We start from the raw sequence: 22,155 nt of genomic DNA on the forward strand, positions 1-22,155 counted from the left end.
GTCGCGCCGCCCTTTTCTTCTCCCTGCCGGCCGAAGCAAAGCTGCGCCGCCCCCTTCTTCCGACACGTGCGGGAAAGCCCCATCGATTCCGACGCCGGAACCAACTGGATGCGCATGCTACAAGGCCACGCGCCAAGGTCCGGGCAGATCCATGGCGGAGCTTTCGGGCGGTGTGGGCCGCTGACACATGGCGAAACTTGGTGGAATGGATGTGGCGCGTGGTGGTAGAGCTTTCGGGCGGCGCAGGGCAGCAAGAATGGGCGGGATGTGCGGCGGCGATGGGAAGTGGAGGCATGAACGAAAACCGGCGAAAGTGCATCCGCCCCAAAGGAAATGGGAGCCGCCAAAATCTGTCAAAATCTCGTTGATATGGAGGAAATGGCCTCACGGATTCGGGGGGGGGGGGGGGGGTCTATCGGGCTGGTTTTATGGGCTCCGTCCCGTAAACCGGCGGTTATTTTACCGGATGGCGAGATATGCTAGGGAGATGCTCCAACAATGTGGCCGGGGCACCCGACCCGATCTGCATATCTTTGCACACGCGAACAAGTTGTTAAAACGCGCGCATCCTTTTCCTGGTCTGCCCTATACATATATTGTAGGGCAAAAATGGTAAACCCAGGCACTGATCTTAAAGGTTGATCTTACTGACGAACTAACTCCGTCGTGATTCCCCCGTTATCTCAGGCTAAACCGAACCTTCTCCTGCAAGCCACGATCAGCTCCTCCTCCATCGCGAGACCTTCCCCCGCCGCCACTGGCGCCATGTCAATGTCTGCGGTTTTGTCCGCCCTCCGCAGCGCCGGACGGCAACAGCTCTCCGCTTCGACGGCCGGCGTGAGGCAGGCGACCGGGTCACACGTGTTCCGGATCGACACATACGCTCAGGCAAGGAGGACGATGCCCAAGGGCTAGAAGATGAGTTCGAGCACATTCAGCGTCGGCGGCCACAATTGGCGTGTCGAGTGCTATCCATATGGCGACCGGCAGGAACATGACAGCTCCATCTCTCTCTACCTCAACCACGCCAGCCACAACAAGACATGCGACGCCATCGCCATAGCGAAGCCATCGTGGACTAGATTCTCCGGGGTGCGCCTCTTCTCCGATACCACCGATCCGTCCTGGGGCTGGGCCGACTTCGTAAAACATGAGAATCTGGAGGAGGAGAAGGATCTCTATGTCAAGGACGACTACCTCGCCATTTTGTGCGACGTCACCGTCACAGCTGGGATGCACACCGACGGCCACACCGAGGTTGCCACGCCAAAACCTGAGGCCGTGGCGGCGGCACCACATTTCGACTTACACGCGGAACTCGTCTCGAACAACCAAAAACCGGACGTGCTGATTGAGGTCGGCGGCGAGACATTGGCGGTGCACCGGTGGGTGCTCGAGGCCCGATCCCCCGTCTTCAAGGCGGATCTCTCGCTCGCCTTGGCCAGCGAGGGCGCCGCTGCTGTGCTACGCATCGACGGCATGGACGTCGATGTGTGCAAGGCTCTGCTCCAGTTCATCTACAACAACACACCGGATATGAATCAGCTAGATACGGCGGACACAATAGCTGAGAAGCTGCTCGTTGCGGCGGACATGTATAAGCTGGAGGAGCTGAAGCATATCTGTGAGGATGCGCTACGCCAGTGCATCCGGATGAGTTCCGTGGGGGCGACCGTTGTGCTGGCCGAGCGGCACGGTTGTCCCGAGCTGAGGGAAGCATGCATGCAGTTCATGTCTTTTTCCCGGCAACTTGAAAGCACTCATGGCTACCGATGGTTTTGAGGAGATGAAAATAGATTGCCGATGGAGTACTAGTCGGGGGTCCACCATGTATCGATTCACTAAGAGGCGATCGCCAGGCGATCTTCTCCCAGCGTTAAGGTTAGGGTTTCGGCGGCGGGGGTGGCGAGTCTACGTTGGTGATGGGGGTGGCGACAGCGCTCCTCTCGACACAGACCGGTGCTATCCTCATCGCCACGGAGCGGTGCTATGGCGGAGAAGACGAAGGAGAAAACGGCAGGGACTCCGGCGCAAAGGCAAGCCCGGCGGTGGCAGCGACCCCGGGGAAGACGGTGAGTGGGGGATCCTCCAAGTCCCCTACTATGTGCAAGACGCCGGATCCAACTGCGAGCCTCTCAGCGAGGTTGGGAGGGATGCTACTCTTGGACAAGTAAGCAGAAGGTTTCATCTTTGAGGAATCAGATCAGATCTTGCCCAAAAACATGAAGTGGTCGGCGGTGGGGAAGGCGTTCTCACCACGTCCGTTCAAAAAGACGGTGCTGGAAAAAACTATGCAAAGGGCATGGGGTCTTCATCACGAGGCAAGATTAATTCCGAGACATGGGCGATAACATATTCACGGTCCACTTTGGAAGTGAGGGAGATTGGAGGCATGCGATGACGAGCGGACCGTGGCAGTTTGATTTCAACGTCCTGGTGGTAAAGGAGTATGAGAGCAACATTAGACCCTTGGAGATGGTGTTTGACAAAGTAGATGTGTGGTTTAGAGTTATAGACTTACCACCGGGGAAGAGGACGGAGAGCTTTGGCAGAGCCCTCGGCAACTGGCTAGGGGAGGTAATCAAGGTGGATGTGGACAAGGATGGGATGACAAGAGGAAACCGGTTTCGTGTTAGGGCAAGAATTTCAATCTTTGAACCGTTGGTATGGGGTTTCTTCCTCAAGGCCACTCCGGAGGACAAGAACAGTACGTGCTTGATTTCCATTATGAGAAAATTCCTCACTTTTGTTTTGAGTGTGGGAGGCTAGTCCACGTGGATGGAAGGTGTAATCCTCCGGTTGATAAATCGGCACAATGGGGAGGTTGGCTCAGAGCATCACCGGGGAGGAGCACTGGCTCCAAAACCATGTGAAAGAAGGGAAACCCAACGCTAGCAACAGCTTTGCCAGCTCTCACTCGAAAGGAAATTCTAGGGAGTTTGGCAGTTCGGCTCGAGTGAGAGATATCCCGACCAAACATAACCTGAATGCCGATTTTGACAAACCAGAAAGCTCCCGCACTGGTGGGCAGCAAAAACTGGACAAGGGTGAAATTAACAGCGTGAAGAAAGACCGGGTTAGAGGTACATGGCCTGAGGAGAGGGATCTCAGGCATGAGATCGAACGCAAGAAAGAAAGAGATTTAAGAGAATAGCTAAAGGAGTAGCAGAGGAAGAGGGATATGGAACGAGCGCAACATGAGAGGAGAATGTATATGGAGTGGAATGGTGCAAACAGACCTGCTCATGAGGATTATGCTTATAAACCCCACTACCCCGTACATAGAAGAAGAGGATATTATGTTAGGAATCCTCGGCATGATCAGGAGGAGTACAGGAGAAGAGGGAACAGCCCCAATGCTACTCCAAACTCGAGGAAAAGGATGCCAAGACAAATGTGGGTAGCAAAGGAGGGCAGAGAAAAATATGATGAACCGGGCAACTTTGTGCGAGACACTCGACAGAAGACAACTTCTGTTTTTGACCGTATGACTATGAATGATGCAACGGCGGACCCTGCCAGGGCACGGGGCCACCGAGAGCAATGATTATTTTAGCCTGGAAGTGCCGAGGATTGGGGTTGGACTCGGCAGTTGGCGAACTTAGGGACCTGGTTAGGTCATACAACCCAGAGGTGGTGTTTCTTTCGGAAACAAAGAAACGAGTGGGGGCGATGGAGACATTAAAATGGAGATTGGGGTTCAATCATGGTGTGGAGGTGGACTACAAGGGAAAGAGTGGAGGATTGGCACTTTGGTGGCGAGATCATGTTGATGTTACGGTGCGGCCTTGGTGTCAGTATTACATCGATGCTAAGATTATGGCTGGTGGAATTCCTTTTAGATTCACTGGAATTTATGGGGCACCATGCGTTGACAAGAGAAAAAAATGTGGGAGGTCCTTCGATATCTCAGGGCACAGGATGACCTACCATGGTTATGCGCGGGAGACTTTAATGAAGCGTTGCGACAAAGTGAACAACAGGGTGGAAACCCGAGGAACATGAACCAGATGGCAATGTTTGAGGACTGCCTGTCTGACTGCGGACTTGCTGTAACACCCCGGATGTAATTTACCTTATTTGTACTCCAACTCTTGCCGTTTCTGGCACTAAGTTATTCTTTTTCCTCGTTGTCGGGTTTTTGTCTCCGTGTGTTTTGTCTTTGTCATGCATCTCATATCATGTCATCATGTGCATTGCATTGGCATACTTGTTCGTCTCATGCATTCGAGCATTTTCCCCGTTGTCCATTTTGCATTCTGGCACTCCTATGTCCTCCGGTGTCCCTTTCTACCTCTTTTCGTGTGTGGGTGTTAAAATTTTTCGGATTGGACCGAGACTTGTCATGCGGCCTTGGTTTACTACCGGTAGACCGCCTGTCAAGTTTCGTACCATTTGGACTTCGTTTGATACTCCAACGGTTAACTGAGGGACCGAAAAGGCCTCGTGTGTGTTGCAGCCCAACATCCCTCCAAAGTTTCCCAAAACCCACCTAAATCTCTCCCATCATCTAGGTCGTTCAATCACGATCGCGTGGCCGAAAACCGCACCTCATTTGGAGCTTCCTAGCTCCCTCTACCTATAAAACTAGGCCTTCCCCGAAATTTTCGGGTCATTCTTCCCCCTAACCCTAGCACATCCGCTCCCCTCGCCGCCGGACGTGTCCGATTTGGCCGGACACGTCCGCCCCGCTCCCTCCGGCGAACCAGAGACCGCCACCTGTCCCGCTGGGTCTCCCCCGCCGCGCCGGCCCGCCAGGCCTAGGGAGAGCCCCCGCGGCCCGGCTGCGCGCGCCGCCGCCCATCTCCGCCTGCCTCCACGCCGCCCTCACCCGTACACCGCCCACGCCGCCCCGTCTCTTCGTCCGGCCGGCGAGCTCCCGGGTCCGGCCAGCCGCAAACTCCGGCGGACCTTGCCGCCCGACGCCGGTAGCTGCGCCCCTCGTCGTCCGGCGACCCTCGCCGCCCCAGCGCCGCGCCCCGGCGAGCTCCCCGCCTCTCCTTCGACTCCGGCGGCCCAAGTCCAACGACCCGAGCTCCGACTCCGGCGATCTCCTCGGTTCATGCGCCGACTGCTACAGTACCCGATCTGGATCCAGATCTAGATCCCCTCTCGGTTGACTTTTTCGTCCCTAAACCCTAGCATTTTGCATTCTTCCACATGCCATAACTCTGCATCCATAGCTCCGATTCGTGCGTGTAGCATATCAAAATGTTCGCCTCAAAGAGTACATCATTTCATCTCATTGCATCATTTTCATTTGAGCTCATCTTGATGCTTGAAATGCTGTTGGAAGAGGGCTATGTGATGATAGTTTCAGATCTGTTTCAGCAAATGCACTTTTATCATTTTTTCCATGATTACTGTGTGCATGCTATGATCCTGAGCTCTACATGTGTTTTGTAGAATGCCATGCCATCTTTAAAAGGGTGTATGCCATGTATTTGTGTGATCTTTGTGGTGACTAGCACAAGCATGCAAAGTAGCTTACTCAATGATGCTGATTTCAGGGACTTGAAATTTCACTAAGTCCTTGCCCTGTCATTAATTTTATGCCATATGTTCATGGTGTTTCCTAGAGATCCGTACGTGTTTTGAGCATGATCAGTAAAGATGTTTTGTTGATAATATTGTGCTCTATCCATCCATGTCTTTGTTTGCAATTATGGAGCACCGTAGCTTGAATCAATCGAGCTCTACTTTTGCTATAAAATGTTCCTGGCAGATTGTTAACATGTTTTGCAATTTTGCCAAGCTTGTTGTTGTTGATCCATGCGTACTATGATGTTGTTTTTGCCATGTCTATTTGCTGGGTGTATGCTTAGTTTGTCAGTGAGTGCATCGAGCTCATAAACATGCCTACTCGTTATCTGTTTTGCATGCTCCAGTTTTTCACTAAGTCTGAATCTGTTTATGTTTTTGCTATGTTCACATGCTTGCAATTGTATTTTCTGATCCCTTTTGGCTTATGGTCACTAAGGGACTTTTGTTGTCTATTTTGAGTAGCTTCATGCCATGTCTTGCTTTGCCATGATATGTTCCTGTAGCATGTAGTTTTCATGATCTAAAGATTGCTTCCTGATGATAAATTCCTCACATGTTAATTTCACTAAGTCTGAAACCTGTTATCTTTTGCACTTTTGCCATGCTTGTTTGAACCTGCTATTGAGTGAATTAGCCGTAGCTCAGTGTTCATCTTTTGTCAAGCATCATGAGTGGATCCCTGCCATGTATTTTTTTGCCATGTTTGGGTGCAGTAGCTTAGCTATCTTGATGCATTTAGAAGGTTACTTGCTATTTATCGCAGACCGGTGCCATATTTGTTTTGCTTGTCATTTTCAGACCGTGCATCCAATTCTGGTGATCTTTATATCGATTTCGACCAAAATCACCTCACCTTTCCAGTGGCACTCTTGGAATTCCAAGTTGAGGCCAGGTTCAATCATTCCTTTCCAAATCATGCCTATGCATCACATATCGCATCCCGCTTATCATACCATGTTTTGCATCATGTTGTGTGTGCATTGCACGTGGTTGATTGTGTTCCTTTTGCTTGTTGTTCTTGCTTGGGTAGAGCTGGGAGACGAGTACGTGAACGAGGAGCCCGTTGAGTATGCTTACGAGGATCAAGGCAACTCTAAGAACTTTGCAGACAAGATGACCATACCCTCGAAATCACTTCTATCTTTGCTTGCTAGATGCTCGCTCTTTTGCTATGCCTATGCTACGATGCCTACCACTTGCTTATCATGCCTCCCATATTGCCATGTCAAACCTCTAACCCACCATGTCCTAGCAAACCGTTGTTTGGCTATGTTACCTCTTTTCTCAACCCCTCTTATAGCGTTGCTAGTTGCAGGTGAAGATTTGGAGATCGTTCCTTGTTGGAACATGTTTATTGTTGGGATATCATAATATTATCTTGTTTATCTTAATGCACCTATATACTTGGTAAAGGGTGGAAGGCTCGGCCTTATTCCTAGTGTTTTGTTTCACTCTTGCCGCCCTAGTTTCCGTCATATTGGTGTTATGTTCCTGGATTTTGCGTTCCTTACACGGTTGGGTTATAATGGGAACCCCTTTGACAGTTCGCCTTGAATAAAACTCCTCCAGCAATGCCCAACATTGGTTTTACCATTCGCCACCTAGCCTCTTTTTCCCTTGGGTTTCCGGAGCCCAAGGGTCATCTTTATTAAACCCCCCGGGCTAGTGCTCCTCTGAGTGTTGGTCCAAACTAGAGCCCCTTGCAGCGCCACCTCGGGAAACTCGAGGGCTGGTTTTAGTTGTACGGATTGCTTATCCGGTGTGCCCTGAGAACGAGATATGTGCAGCTCCTATCGGGATTTGTCGGCACATTCGGGTGGTGTTGCTGGACTTTTTTTTACCATTGTCGAGGATGTCTTGTAATAGGGATGTCGAGTCTGATCGAATTGTCTTGGGAGAAGGAATATCCTTTGTTGACCGTGAGAGCTTGTGATGGGCTAAGTTGGGACTCCCCTGCAGGGATTTGAACTTTCAAAAGCCGTGCCCGCGGTTATGGGCAGATGGGAATTTGTTAATGTCCGGTTGTAGATAATCTGAAACTTAACTTAATTAAAATGCACCAACCGCGTGTGTAACCGTGATGGTCTCTTCTCGGCGGAGTCCGGGAAGTGAACACAGTGTTGGAGTAATGCTTGACGTAGGTTGTTCTAGGATCACTTCTTGATCATAGTTGTTCGACCGTGCTTTTGCCTTCTCTTCTCGCTCTCATTTGCGTATGTTAGCCACCATATATGCTAGTCGCTTGTTGTAGCTCCACATCATACCTTTGCCTTACCTATAAGCTTAAATAGTCTTGATCGCGAGGGTGTGAGATTGCTGAGTCCCCGTGACTCACAGATTACTTCCAAAACCAGATGCAGGGACCGATGATACCGCTCCAGACGATATGACCAAGCTCAAGTGGGAGTTCGATGAAGACTCTCGTCGTTACTACGTGTCTTTCCCAGATGATCAGTAGTGGTGCCCAGTTGGGGCGATCGGGGACTTTGTCGCATTTGGGGGTTGTTCTTCATTTTGGTTCCGTAGTCGGACCTTGAGTGTAATTGGATGAATGTAATGTTATTTATGTTATTTGTGTGACGTGGCGAGTGTAAGCCAACTATGTTACTCTTATTCCCTTATTGTATTACATGGGTTGTTGTGAAGATTACCCCACTTGCGACATTGCTTTCAATGCGGTTATGCCTCTAAGTCATGCTTCGACACGTGGGAGATATAGCCGCATCGAGGGCGTTACACTTGCGGATCTTGGGTTCTCGGGATACCCATTCACATGGGATAACAAGCGAGATATGGAAGAGAACATTCAAGTTCGGTTGGACCGGGCGACTTGTAACGCTGATTTTGCCTAGTTGTTCCCGGTGGTAGAAGTTCAGCGTGTGATGAAGGAAGAATCCGATCACCAAGCGCTGATCATTAAGGCGTCGACGGCACTGGCCGAGGAGCACGCCAAGGGACAGCGGCCTTTTATCTATGAGGATGCATGGGCCCGACATGATGGTTACGATGGGATGGTGGCTGCTGCATGGGCTGCTGCCCTCATAGCCAATTAGCAGGGCGAGAAGTTGGTGGCAGCATGCAGCAGGCTCAAGGAAGCGACCAAAGCCATGCAAGAGTGGAGTCGAAAGGTTTTTGGGTCGATTAAAAACATATTGGCCACCTAAAGGGGCAGTTAGTGGACGCAAAGGAGCGAGCTTCTCGAACGGGCTACCGACAGGAAATAAAAGACATTGAAGATCAGCGCCATGAGCTCTATGAGAGGGAAGAAGTGTACCACAAGCAACGGTCAAGAGTGGACTGGCTGACGGAAGGAGATCAGAACACAAAATACTTTCAAAATCGCGCTTCGCATTGCAAATGGAAGATCACAGTCAAAGCGTTGAGGAGGGATGACGGGACGAAGTGCACCGACGATGAAGGGATGCGCGCGATGGCTGCATAGTTCTATGAGCGTCTTTTCCCCTCTGAAGGATCACATCACAAAGAAAATGTTCTGTAACACATACAGGGACTTGTCACTGAGGAGATGAATGCAAAACTAACAACACCTTTCTCTGACGAGGAGATACGCGCGGCTCTTTTTTAGATGGGGCCAACCAAGGCACCGGGGCCGGATGGCCTACCTGCCATGTTTTACCAACGCCACTGGGAGTTGGTGAAGGAGGATGTGTGTGCAGCAGTCAGAGAGTTTTTGGAGGGAAAAGCGGCCCCAAATAGTTCTAATGACACGATCATTGTTATGATTCCGAAGGTAAACTCACCGGAGTTACTTTCTCAATTCCGACCCATTAGCCTTTGTAATGTGTTGTATAAGATAGCGGCAAAGGAACTGGCCAATCGCCTGAAAGTGGTGCTGCCTTTCATGATCTCAGAAGAGCAGAGTGTGTTTGTGCCTGGCAGACTAATAACAGACAACATGCTTGTAGCCTACGAGTGTGTTCATGCGATCAGGAAAAGGAAACGGAAGAAGCCATTGTGTGCGGTCAAGTTAGATATGATGAAGGCTTATGACAAAGTTGAGTGGGATTTTCTAGAGCAAATGCTACTGAAGTTGGGCTTCTCCTGTCACTGGACGGAGATGGTTATGCGCTGTGTTAAATCTCCTACTTTCTCTGTCAAGCTCAACGGGAGTTTATCTCATAGTTTTATCCCGTCCAGAGGACTGAGACAGGGGGACCCCTATCCCCGTACCTCTTTCTCTTCTGCGTGGAGGGTTTCTCAGCACTATTAAAGAAGGCGCAGGAGGAGGCTGTTATCAAAGGGGTTTCGTTCGGTACCAACAGGCCAATCGTTACCCATTTACTCTTTGCTGATGACGGCGTGGTATTTGTGGAAGGTTCTAGGGATAACTTTGAAGCACTCCGGACTATTCTGCAGCAGTATGAAGCTGCGTCCGGGCAGAAGGTGAACTTCCATAAGTCATCAATTTTCTTCGGGAAAGGAAAGGAGGATACTACAAAAGAAGAGATAAAGCAGGTGATGGGCATTAAGGAGGAGGCGTTGAGTGAGCGGTATTTGGGGTTACCTACAGTGGTAGGGAGCTCGCAGGATGGAACTTTCAAATATGTCAAGGAGAGAGCAAGAGGGAAAGTATCAGGATGGAAAGGACAAGGACTATCAAAGATGGCTAGAAAGGTGCTTGTTAAATCCGGCCTCCAATCAACACCAACTTTTGCCATGAGCTACTTCCAACTCACAAAGAAAATGTGTGGGAATCTGTCATCTATTTCGTCAAACTTCTGGTGGGGTGAAGCAAATGGACAAAAGAAGGTTCATTGGATCGCATGGGATAAAATGTGCACGAGAAAGCATGAAGGGGCCTAGGGTTTCGCGACCCGGAGGCTTTCAACCAAGCCTTGCTTGCAAAGCAATCTTGGTGTCTCTTTCAGGTGTCGTCTTCACTATGTGCTAGGGTTTTGAAAGCACGATACTACCCAGAAGGATCAATACTAAATGCAACCTGCCCAGGGAGGGTTCTTACACATATAGAAGCATCTTACACGGGAGGAACTTGTTACTGGATGGCCTCATATGGAGAATTGGAGACGACACTAACATAAAAATCCACCACGATAACTGGATTCCCAGGAAAGGCAGCCTAAAGCCACTTGGGCAAAGCTACATCCCAGGGATAGTGCGAGTCAGCGACTTGTTGGAGCCGGATGGAGTATCTTGGAATGTGAACATGGTACAGACCATGTTTGCGCGGACGAGGCTCGGGAAATATTACAAATTCCAGTGGGAGGCGCTGAGACAGAGGACTATCAGGCGTGGAAGTACACCGAGAATGGGGATTTCTCGGTTAGATCGGCATATCACCTTCGCATGAGTCAGAAACGAGCGTGGTCAGGGAGGCCAGAATCTTCCTCGATGGTGGCGGACCACAAATCCTGGATGTGTCTGTGGGACACGGTGGCACCTGGGAAAGTTAAAACACATATGTGGCGAGTCATAAGAAACGGTATTGTGGTGGGATCAGAGCTACAGAGGAGGAAAATCAAACCGGGAGTTTTTGTGTTGCTTGCGGAAGAGAGGAGACAATCTATCACATATTTTGGGGCTGCTACCACTCGGTTAAGTTCTGGAAGATAATGCACTCGAAATTTGGGGTGTCGGTGGCGATCCCACCGAAATCATGTAGCCCTCAGGGTGAGTTGTCGAGATGGCTCATGTCATGGTTTGATGAAGCTTCAGATGATGAACGAGCAGTCATGGTACATGGGGTTTATGCCCTTTAGCTAGCAAGAAATAATGCCCGAGATGGACAGCGGGTCGAGAAAGCGGAGGAGATAGCAAGGAGAGTTCTTAACCTAATAGTGGAGTGGCAGTCTATCCACGGCCGCAGGAGCAAACCGGGAAAACCGAGGACGACAGAGAAGTGGAAAGCTCCAGAAGAGGGATGGGTCAAGGCCAACGTTGATGGAGCGACGGCAAAGACGGGGGACGGAGGAGCTGGGGTGGTCCTCAGAAACCATGACAGAGCGTACATCACAAGTGCTAGCTACTTTTCTCCCAAGGTGCAATGATCCAGTGAAAGCAGAACTCCATGCTTGCCAACGAGCAGCCATCCTGGCGGCAGCGCAAAATATCCCTAGAGTGTACATGGAATCGGACTGCAAAGAGATAGTAGGAAGAATCGGGAGCAAAGAGAATGATCTGTCATCTCTGAGGCCGATCGTAGAGGAGGTCAAGAGGATAATGGAGGCAAGGGAGGAGTGGAAGATTGCATGGGTAAGGAGAGATGTATCGGGCTGCTCATGTTTTAGCTAGGGAAGCTGTTTCTAGTAATCGATGTATGGAGTGGCCCAATATGCCCCCAGACTTTATCTTGCATGTAATTTCGGATGAGATCCCCGGTGGGGATAGTTGAATAACTTATTTGTTGGGCGTCAAAAAGAAATAGATTGCCCCTCTGCTCTGCTGGAGGTCGTCCTGAAGCAGATGGTGCGGCTGGAGCTGCAGTTGCTCGGGGGTACCAATGTGTTTTTTTTTATATAAACTTCATCAGCTACTCCACGCACTTGTCCTAATCTTTGGCTTGCAAAAAAGTTGTAGGAGTTGCATTTTTTTGCGATGTTTCGTCCGTGTAATTTGATTTCTTTTCTAAATTAGTAAATGCGCACAGGCAACGCACGTTAATATTTAGGCAATATATTAATTGCACGTGGATATTAGGTATGTTATTATTTGTTTCTTAATCCTGTGATTAGTGCAATATTTGGTATGATATTAATTGCATATTAAACACGTTTAACGCTCACCAATGGAACAGTCTAGGTCGTTGGATTGACTTAGTTCGATGGCCGAGATCAGTTGGATCTACTCCTTTGAATCTTTTTATATTGGTATAGATATAGATAATAATTGTACCTTCCCTACCATATAGTTTGATTTCTTTCCAAATAGAATACATGTTGTACCTTCCTAATTTTTTAGCCCATTATTGTCCCATTACCATTTTTGTTGACCATCGGACCATAGAGAGCGAGTAGGGCTCAATTGACTGAGAAGTCTCGCTTGCAGGACGTTACCTATTTTATATGACTAGAACAGTGTTCGTGCATTGCAGCGGGATATAAACATTCTAGTACGTTAGCTTGTGATTTACCTGTCGATAATAATGTGATTGTATAAATAAATATTCATCAAATTCTGATCATGAATTACCTTATATGTTGATTAAAAGTTTGGTAAGTAAATTAAAGTAGAATTGGTTCAGAAGGTAAGCAATTAAGGTGATTAATTATCATATACATGAAAGGTTAAACGAAAGGATGGTGAGAAGAAATATGAAATGAGAACCTTACGTATTTTTTAAGTAATAGAGATAGAGAAAACCCATATTTGACGCATTCAGCGACAAAGGGTCGACCTTTCGCACACACGTTGGTGATCGAGCAATTAGCTGGGCCGGCTAGTTAAGGCTTCTAGCAATCCTGGTTTTGAGGATTTTCTAGAAGGTTTCCAAGCTGGTTTACCCTTTTTGCGAACCTTCTATACGGTTCCCGGACCATTTTCCCCTTTTAATGGTTTTATTCCTTTTTTATTTACTTAATATTTTTCCTTTTCTGTTTCTATTTGTTTTTCTTATTTTTTTTCTTTTTTTCATAAATTCAAAAACATGAAATGTCCAGAATTCAAGTCTTGTTCAGAATTTTAAAAAATGTTTGTTTTCTCAAAAAGTGTTGTTGTTTTTTAAAACTTTTTCGCATTTGAAAAAAGAACAATTTTTAGAAAAATGCTTGGAAATTTCAAAAGTACTTGCATTTCTAAAAAATTGTTAACAATTTTTTTATAAATTCAAGAAAAATTCGCATTTTTTAAAATTTTCAGGAATTTCAAAAAATGCTATCATTCTAACAAATGGTTGAAAAGTTCAAAAAATAGTCACATTTTTAAATTTTAGTAAATTTCCCTATTTTCAAGAAAATGTCCTTGTTTACAATAAATTGTTCACAACTTGTTTTTCTAAAATATGTTTGAGTTTGAAAAAATTTGATCAAAATATGGAAAAAAATTGCGTATCAAGAACTCACTTTTTCAAAAAACAAAACAAATCACGTCTGATATGTTTTGGGTGGCGCTCTTATTTTAGTTCAATAATGTTCTATTGAAACTAGCGTTCGTCAACTCTAGTTGCCAGCATCCCATGGTCTCTAATGAAAGGGCCGCGGTTTGAATCCTCGCAGGCGCACTTCGGTGTGCTCATGCGCACCAACTATATCCTATAGCATGCCCAAGTGCTATGGGAGCTCCTATTCAACACTGTAAGCGCTGATTAGAGGTGCTGGCGCTCGTAGGGGGCGTCTAGCGGGCCAGCCCAGTACCTGCTAAAGAAAGCAATGCAAAGAAAAACATGGAGAAAAATTCATTTCGTCAAACTCGAACTTCTCTTGAGAAAAACAATAGGCAGGCACAATAACCACTAGACCAAGCTCGCCTTGAAGACCAATATTAGGAAATAGCACTATAAAACATTAATATATACTATTATATACCTAATATAAATTATATGAAAAGAAACATAGTGTTTGAAAAGAAATTCAAGAATTTTTTTAAACCACAAATTTTGAAAAAAATCAAAAAATGAAAGGTTCATACAAAGTGAAAAAAGTTCGTATTTGAGAAAACATCACGAATTTGGAAAAAGTCCATGAAATTTTGAAATAAGTCCATAAATTTGGAAAAGTTCATCTAATTTTAGATAAGTTAATAAAATTTGAAAAAAGGTTCATACAAGTTGAGAAAGTTTATCAAAAAATTTAAAAAAAGTTGATCAAAACTGAAAAAGTTCATTGAACTTGAAAAAAATTCATCATATTTGAAAAAAGTCCATTGAATTTGAAAAAAAAGTCCATTGAATTTGAAAAATGTTCATCAAATTTTAAAAAATTTCATCAAACTTGAAAAAGTTCATCAAGTTTGAAACAAAGGTCAAAAAAGATCATCGATTTTCAAAGGAAGATCATCCATTTTCAAAAAAGTTCGCGAATTATAAAAAATAAAAATATAGAAAAAATACTCTCAAATTAGAAGAAAGTTCATGTGATTCAAAAGAAGTTCATGAATTTGAAAAGTACATGAATTTAAGAAAAGTTCACGATTTTTTAAAAAGAAAGAGAAACTGAAAAGACAAAGAAAAAAACACAAGAAAAAAGAGAGAAGGAAACCAGCCAAAAGCAAACAAAAAAACAGAAAACTGTTGTGGTTTTTTAGTGTTGAAGATGAATAAAAAATAAACTAGGCACAAACAGGTCGCGAGTCCACTTGGTAACTGCCTTTGCTATTGTGGCTCGAATACCATCACTCGCAATTTTACTTTTGTGATTAAAAAACTCAAAAAAAAAAGAAATGTGGGCCGGCCCAGCTCGCGGGAAGTGGTGTGCGCTTTAGGCGCCCGTTAGCAAAATGTTCTATAAGGGGCACCTGAAGCGCCAAATAGCGATTGCCAAGTGTTACGCGGATTAAAGTTGCAGACATTTATGATACCTATATTAATCTATCCCCTAGCTAGCAAATCAATCATCACCAAAAATTCCAATGGCAAAGACCCGATCATCGAGAACACAGAGTATGTGATGTGGGCAAGATCAGTAGGAATTTGCGTACTTGCTCAGCAACCTCTCCAACGAATTGCTCATTCAGGTTGATTCCCATGAAAAATCACATCCACTATGGGCAGTTGTGACGAGTACGTTCTCTTCGTAGTCCAGCGTACCCGTCAACAACCTCTTCATCTCCCTCGCCAACACGTAGAAGAGGTCCCAGTCCGCTGCCATCTACTTCACTCACATGAGGTCGCTTGCTGACGAGCTTGCTGTGGCCGGAAAACATGTCCCCACTAACGAACTAATCTCCTTCATCATCGTTGGGATGGACACGGACTACCAGCCCATCACTCCACTCTTGACATCTGCACCCCTCTCACCATGGACAACTTGTTCGCCATGGTCGCTAGCTTCTACTAGCGCGATCAACTTTTCACGGGACGGGTGCTGGCTGCTTTGTCAGCGAACACTCGCGATGGTCCTTCAAAGGGGTACGAGGCGGTCCAGCAACAAAGGAGGTGGTGGCAACGAAGGCTACAATAACAACAGCGGCCAAGGCCACAGAGGTGGCTATCAAGGCCCGGGCGACGATGGCTATGGAGGCCGGCTACGATGATGACTATTACAGAGGCTACAACAACCAAAACTAGGGCAATTCTAGGCGCCCCTACTACTAGAACAACAATAGTCGTCATGCTGGTGGCGGCTCCTCTTGACAAGTACTGAATCATAATCATACTTACATTTATAAGTGAAATACCCTTTGGTTCTACGAACATCACAAGTGATTGGATATTCTTCACGTATTAGCAATGACCACTTTTCCAATTTTTGGAGAAATTCTTGTATCTTCTCATCATTGATAGCCAATGGTGGGCTTGTGTCTCGTCCTCCATCGCTGATTTCGTCTGTTCATTGAGAAAAATCTCGGAAGACATGATTAGTAATTTTTATTTTTACGGGTTTTAAAGAAAAAAATAAGATAATTGCAACGAACAAAATAAACTATATGCGAGTAGGTAGGTAATGACCAAGCACTATGTTCCCTGGCAACGGTGACAGAAAATGCTAGATGTCATGTAAGTGCACAGGGCTTTATAGCACTTCCACAGTTAGTAAGATTTGTCGATCCCACAGGGAGCGAATAAGAAGACACTACAAACCCCACAACTATGCTGCCACTTACGTAGTTATGTACATACCCAAACCGGAGTTTGAAAATAGTCTACTTTATTGGTTGCTAGGGAAACAGATGATGGTGCTTCAGCGGTACAACGTTCTCGAGGATTCTGATCTCATCACTGCTAATATGAACTATCATATGTCTAATCCACTCTTCATGTGCATAAGTGGACGGCTCCTGGCACAGAATATGTTCTACTCTAGGTAGACTTCATACCACATACGCCACCAACTGTAGTTTTCCCATCCGGCTATCACTAGGTTAATTAAGAGTTTCCCCATGAATGCAGTCAGATGTGAATTTCCATGTTACTCCCCTACCAACTGCAACACACAAAGAAAGTGGCTTTTACTATCACCTCGAATTACTTCCTAATGTAGAGCAGCGGCAATAGTATACTTCACAGACAATCATGGAGATAATTCGAGTGAGGCCTCCTCTCAACATTCGTGAAGGCTACTAACTCTAACATGAACAAGAAGATAAATGATCACATCAAGTAATCATATAGAGTCCATCCATATCTCCAAGAACTAATGCAAGTAGTCAAACATGTAGACGAACAACATAAAAGAGAGGGTCAGGCTACAAGCCGACATTGAGCTAGTGAAGGGAGAAGGCATGGCGAAGCTAGCGGCAATGGCGCCAACATTGGTGGAGAAGGGGGCTGATACGTCTCCAACGTGTCTATAATTTTTTTATTGTTCCATGCTATTAAAGTATCATTTTTGGATGCTTTATACTCATTTACTAGCAACTTTATATCATTTTTTGGGACTAACCTATTGACATAGTGCCTAGTGCCAGTTGTTGTTTTCTGCTTGTTTTTTTACTTTGCAAAATATCAATACCAAACGAAGTCCAAATGCACGAAACATTTTGGAGATTTTTTGGATAGAAGACACCTAGGGAGCCAAAGAAGTACATCGGAGGAGGCCCGTGGGGCCAAGCATAGGACGTGCCAGAAGGCCCAAGTGTTCCCTGGTGGGTAGTGGGGCCCACGAGAAGCTTCTCCGCTGACCTTTGTCCCTATAAATACTCTAAGATCCTAAAACCGTAGGGGAGTCGACGAAACACAATTCCAGCCACCGCAAGTTCTAGAACCATGAGATCCAATCTAGAGGCATTTTCCGGCACTCTGCCGGAGGGGTCAACGATCATGGAGGGGTTCTTCATCATCATCCTCGCCCCTCCGATGATGCGTGAGTAGTTCACCACAGACCTAGGCAATAGCTAGATGGCTTCTTCTCTCTTTTTGATCTTCAATACAATGTTCTCCTCGATGTTCTTGGAGATCTATTTGATGTAATGACTTTTTTGCGGTGTGTTTGTTGGGATCCGATGAATTGTGAGTTTATGATCACATCTATACATGAATATTATTTGAGTCTTTGTTGAACTCTTTTGTGCATGGTTATTATAGCCTCCTATTTCTTCTCCAAAACTTTGGTTTGGTTTGGCGAACTAGATTGATTTTTCTTGTCATGGGAAGATGTGCTTTGTGATGGGTTCGATTTTTCGGTGCTCAATCTCAGTGACGGAAGGAGACATGACACGCATGTATCGTTGCCATTAAGGATAAAAAGATGGGGTCTATTCCTACATGAATAGATCTTGTCTACGTCATGTCATTGTTCTTATTGCATTACTTCGTTTTTTCATGAACTTAATATAGTAGATGCATGTTGGATAGCGGCTGATGTGCGGAGTAATAGTAGTAGATGCAGGCAGGAGTCTGTCTACTAATCTTGGACGTGATGCCTATATACATGATCATTGCCTTGGATATCGTCATAATTATTTGCTCTTCTGTCAATTGCCCAATAGTAATTTGTTTATCCATAGTATGTTATTTTCTCGAGAGAAGCCTCTAGTGAAATCTACGGCCCCAGGGTCTATTTCCTATCATATTAAAACCAAAAATACCTTGTTGCACTTTTTATTTCTTTATTTTATTTTGTGTTTTTGCTAGATCTATTTATCGAATATCATACAATTTAATCTATCTCAATACCGAGGAGGGATTGACAACCCCTCTTACGCGTTGGGTTACAAGTTTTTGTTGTTTGTGTGCAGATGTTGTTGACATAGTGTTGCTTGGTTCTCTTACTGGATTGATAACCTTGGTTTCATATCTGAGGGAAATACTTACCGTTGATGTGCTACATCATCCTCTCATCTTCGAGGAAATACCAACTTAGATACAAGGAATCAACGGCGACTCCGATGGAGGCGGCGCGACGGAGATGGCACCAGCCCGATGGCCAGTGCGTGCAGTGGCGGAACCTCCTCTTCTTTCTCTTGAGCTTGTCCTTCTTCTATGGAGGTGGAATTGGGGCAGCAATGGAGGTGATGAAGATTGATCTTGGATGAATTACTGATGACTAGGTTTGGAGAGGTATTTATAATTGTTTTCCCCAAGCCTCCTTCATAGATGTAGGTTCTCTCCTTTAATCCAAGGGATCAAGGAGTCAAATCTCTCCCAAACCCCTCCTTATCAGAACAGGACCACGAGGGAACAAATGGGACAAAATCAGTGAAGAATCTTGTTTCAAAGGGCAACTTTGGGCCTGTCTGCACCCGGTACAACCAGACACGATCGTGCCGACCGCCGTAAAACGTTGAGGCCTCCTTCGGTATATTGGTCATAATTTCTTCATATGAACTCTGATTTTTGAAGTTTTTAGACTCGTTGGAATCGTGTGAACGACACCGGCACCCCGGTGGTATTAGATATTGATTTAGAGTATTTTTGGAAAATGACATTTTTGTCATCCCAAATTCCAAGGCATTTACCGACGTCTACTTATATTACCAATTCTTTGATATTCATCACAATACAAGACAAACTTATGAGCATCTTTGAAAAGAGTAGGCCAACAAAAACCAGATTGTAATACTTTGTGTGCAGTTCTGTCTCCAGCATGGTGTCCTCCGTAAGCCTCGGAATGACACTTACGTAGGATTTGTTCCTGTTCATGCTCAGGTACACAACGTCTAATAACACCATTTACTCCTTCTTTATAAAGGTGTGGGTCATCCCAAAAGTAATATCTTAAATCATAGAAAACCTTTTTCTTTTGTTGTTATGTGAAACTAGGTGGTATAAATTTAGCAACAATATAATTAGCATAGTCTGCATACCATGGAGTACTACGAGAATTATTTATGACAGCCAATTGTTCATTAGGAAAGCTATCAACAATAGGTAGTGGGGCATCAAGAATATTTTCTAACCTAGACAAGTTGTCTGCTATGGGGTTCTCAACTCCTTTCCTACCAGTAATATGTAAATTAAATTCTTATAGCAAGAGAACCCACCTAATGAGTCTAGGTTTAACATCTTTCTTTTCCACAGGGTATTTAATAGCAGCATGATCAGTGTGAACTATTACTTTAGATCAACAATTTAGGATCTAAATTTCTCACAAGCGAACACAACTGCTAAAAATTCCTTTACAGTGGTAGCATAATTTCTTTGAGCAATGTCTAGAGTTTCCCTAGCATAATGGATAACATTTAATTTCTTATCAACTCTTTGTCATAGAACAACACCAACAACATAATCACTAGCACCACACATAATTTCAAAGGGTAGGTTCCAATCAGGTGGTTGAACAATAGGCGCAAAGATTAATGCTTTTGTAAGTATTTCAAATGCTTCTACACAATCGTCATAAAAAACAAATGGAACATCCTTTTGCAAAAGATTAGTAAGAGGACTAGAAATTTTAGATAAGTCTTTAATAAATCTCCTATAGAAAGCAGCATGACCAAGGAAACTTCTTATATCTTTAATATCTTTAGGACACGAATTTTTTTCAATTGCATCAACTTTAGCTTTATCAACTTCAATACCTCTTTCAGAGATTTTATGCCCCAAGACAATACCTTCATTAACCATAAAGTGGCACTTCTCCCAATTCGATACAAGATTAGTTTCTTCACATCTCTGCAAAACTCGATCAAGGTTGTTTAAGCAATCATCAAAGAAGTTCCGTAAACGGAAAAATCATCCATGAAAACCTCAACAATCTTTTCACAGAAGTCAGAGAATATAGCAGTCATACATCTTTCAAGGTAGCAGGTGCATTGCATAAACCAAAAGGCATATGCCTATAAGCAAAAGTACCAAAAGGGCATGCAAAAGTAGTTTTTTATTGATCCTCTTGTGACATAGGTATTTCGGAAAAACCAGAGTATCCATCTGGAAAGCAGAAATGTGTATGTTTTGATAGTATTTCTAGCATTTGATCAAGAAAAGGTAGAGGATAATGATTTTTCCTAGTAGCTTTGTTTAGTTTTCTGAAATCAATTACCATTCTATAACCTGTGATAATTCTTTGTGGGATCAATTTATTTTTATCATTAGGTACTATAGTAATAACTCCCTTCTTAGGGACACAATGAACAGGACTTACACATCTACTATCAGCTATAGGATAGATTATACCTGCTACCAGAAGCTTTAATATTTCATTTCTTACTACTTCTTTCATCTTTGGATTTAACCGTCTCTGGTGATCAACAACCAGTTTAGCACCAGGTTCCATATTAATTTTATGCTGACATAGACAAATGCCCTTAAGATCATCAAAAGCATATCCAATAGTGGCTCGGTGCTTCTTCAGAGTTTTCAATAATCTTTTTTCTTCATGCTCTGAAAGTTTAGCACTAATAATAACATGATATATTTTCTTTTCATCAACATAAGAATATTTTAAAGTATTAGCTAAAGTACCAGGTAATTGTTTAAGCTCAAACACAGGATCACTTTTGGGTGGGAGAGGATCTCCAAGAGTCTCAACAGGCAAGTTGTGTTTCAAAACAGGCATTTGTTTAAAGAATATCTCATCTATTTCATTTCCTTCATTCATATGCATATCATTTTCATGGTCTAGCAAATATTGTGCTAGAGTATCAGTAGGAGGCATGACAATAGAAGCAAGACCAATAATTTCATCCTGACTAGGTAATTCTTTATTGCGAGGTTGTCTACAGAATTTGGAGAAATGAAACTCATGAGACACATCACCAAAACTTACACTAACAGTTTTCTTTCTCACAATCTATCTTAGCATTAATCGTGTTCAGGAAAGGTCTACCAAATATAATGGGACAAAATCATCTCGTGGGTAACCAAGAACTAGAAAATCACTAGGGTATTTTATTTTCCCACACAAGACTTCAACATCTCTAACAATGCAGGTGGTGTAATAGTATCTCTTTTAGCAAGCTTAATAGTAACATCAATATCTTCTATCTCAGTAGGTGCAATATCATTCATAATTTCCTGATATAAAGTAAATGGGATTGCACTCACACTATCACCCAAATCACATAAGTCATGATAACAATGATCTCCTATTTTAACAAAGACAACAGTCATTGCAACAACAAGTCTATGTTTATCTTTTTCATCGGGTTTACCAATTCTAGTGGATTCATCGCAGAAATAAATAACATGCCCATCAATATTTTCAGCTAAGAGATCTTTAACCATAGCAACATTAAGTTCAATTTAATTTGTTCGGAGAGTGTAGGTGTTCTTGTATAACTCTTGCGAACCACAGCTGAAGTTTCAACATTTCTTTTATCCTAACATGAAAAGGTGGTTTCTCAATATAAGCGGTAGGAATTAACTGGATCAACATTATAAGTAGTAGTTTCTTCTCTAGCTTCAACGGGTTCTACTATGTTTACTTCAATGGGAGGATGATATTTAAACCACTTCTCTTTAGGGAGATCAACATGAGTAGCAAATGATTCACAAAAAGAAGCTACTATCTCAGGGTCAAGTCCATACTTAGTGCTAAAATTCTGAAAAGCATCGGAATCCATATTTTTTTTAACACAATCAAATTCAAGCTTTATACCTGA

At 44.4% G+C, this 22,155-nt stretch overlaps 1 pseudogene; it reads left to right on the forward strand.

Moving 5' to 3' along the window:
* Positions 1-900: 900 nt before the first annotated feature.
* Positions 901-12,183, forward strand: LOC125535133 (annotated as a pseudogene).
* Positions 12,184-22,155: the final 9,972 nt, after the last annotated feature.

Source organism: Triticum urartu, chromosome 2, assembly GCF_003073215.2.
Source record: "Triticum urartu cultivar G1812 chromosome 2, Tu2.1, whole genome shotgun sequence".
Taxonomy (NCBI): Eukaryota; Viridiplantae; Streptophyta; class Magnoliopsida; order Poales; family Poaceae; genus Triticum; species Triticum urartu.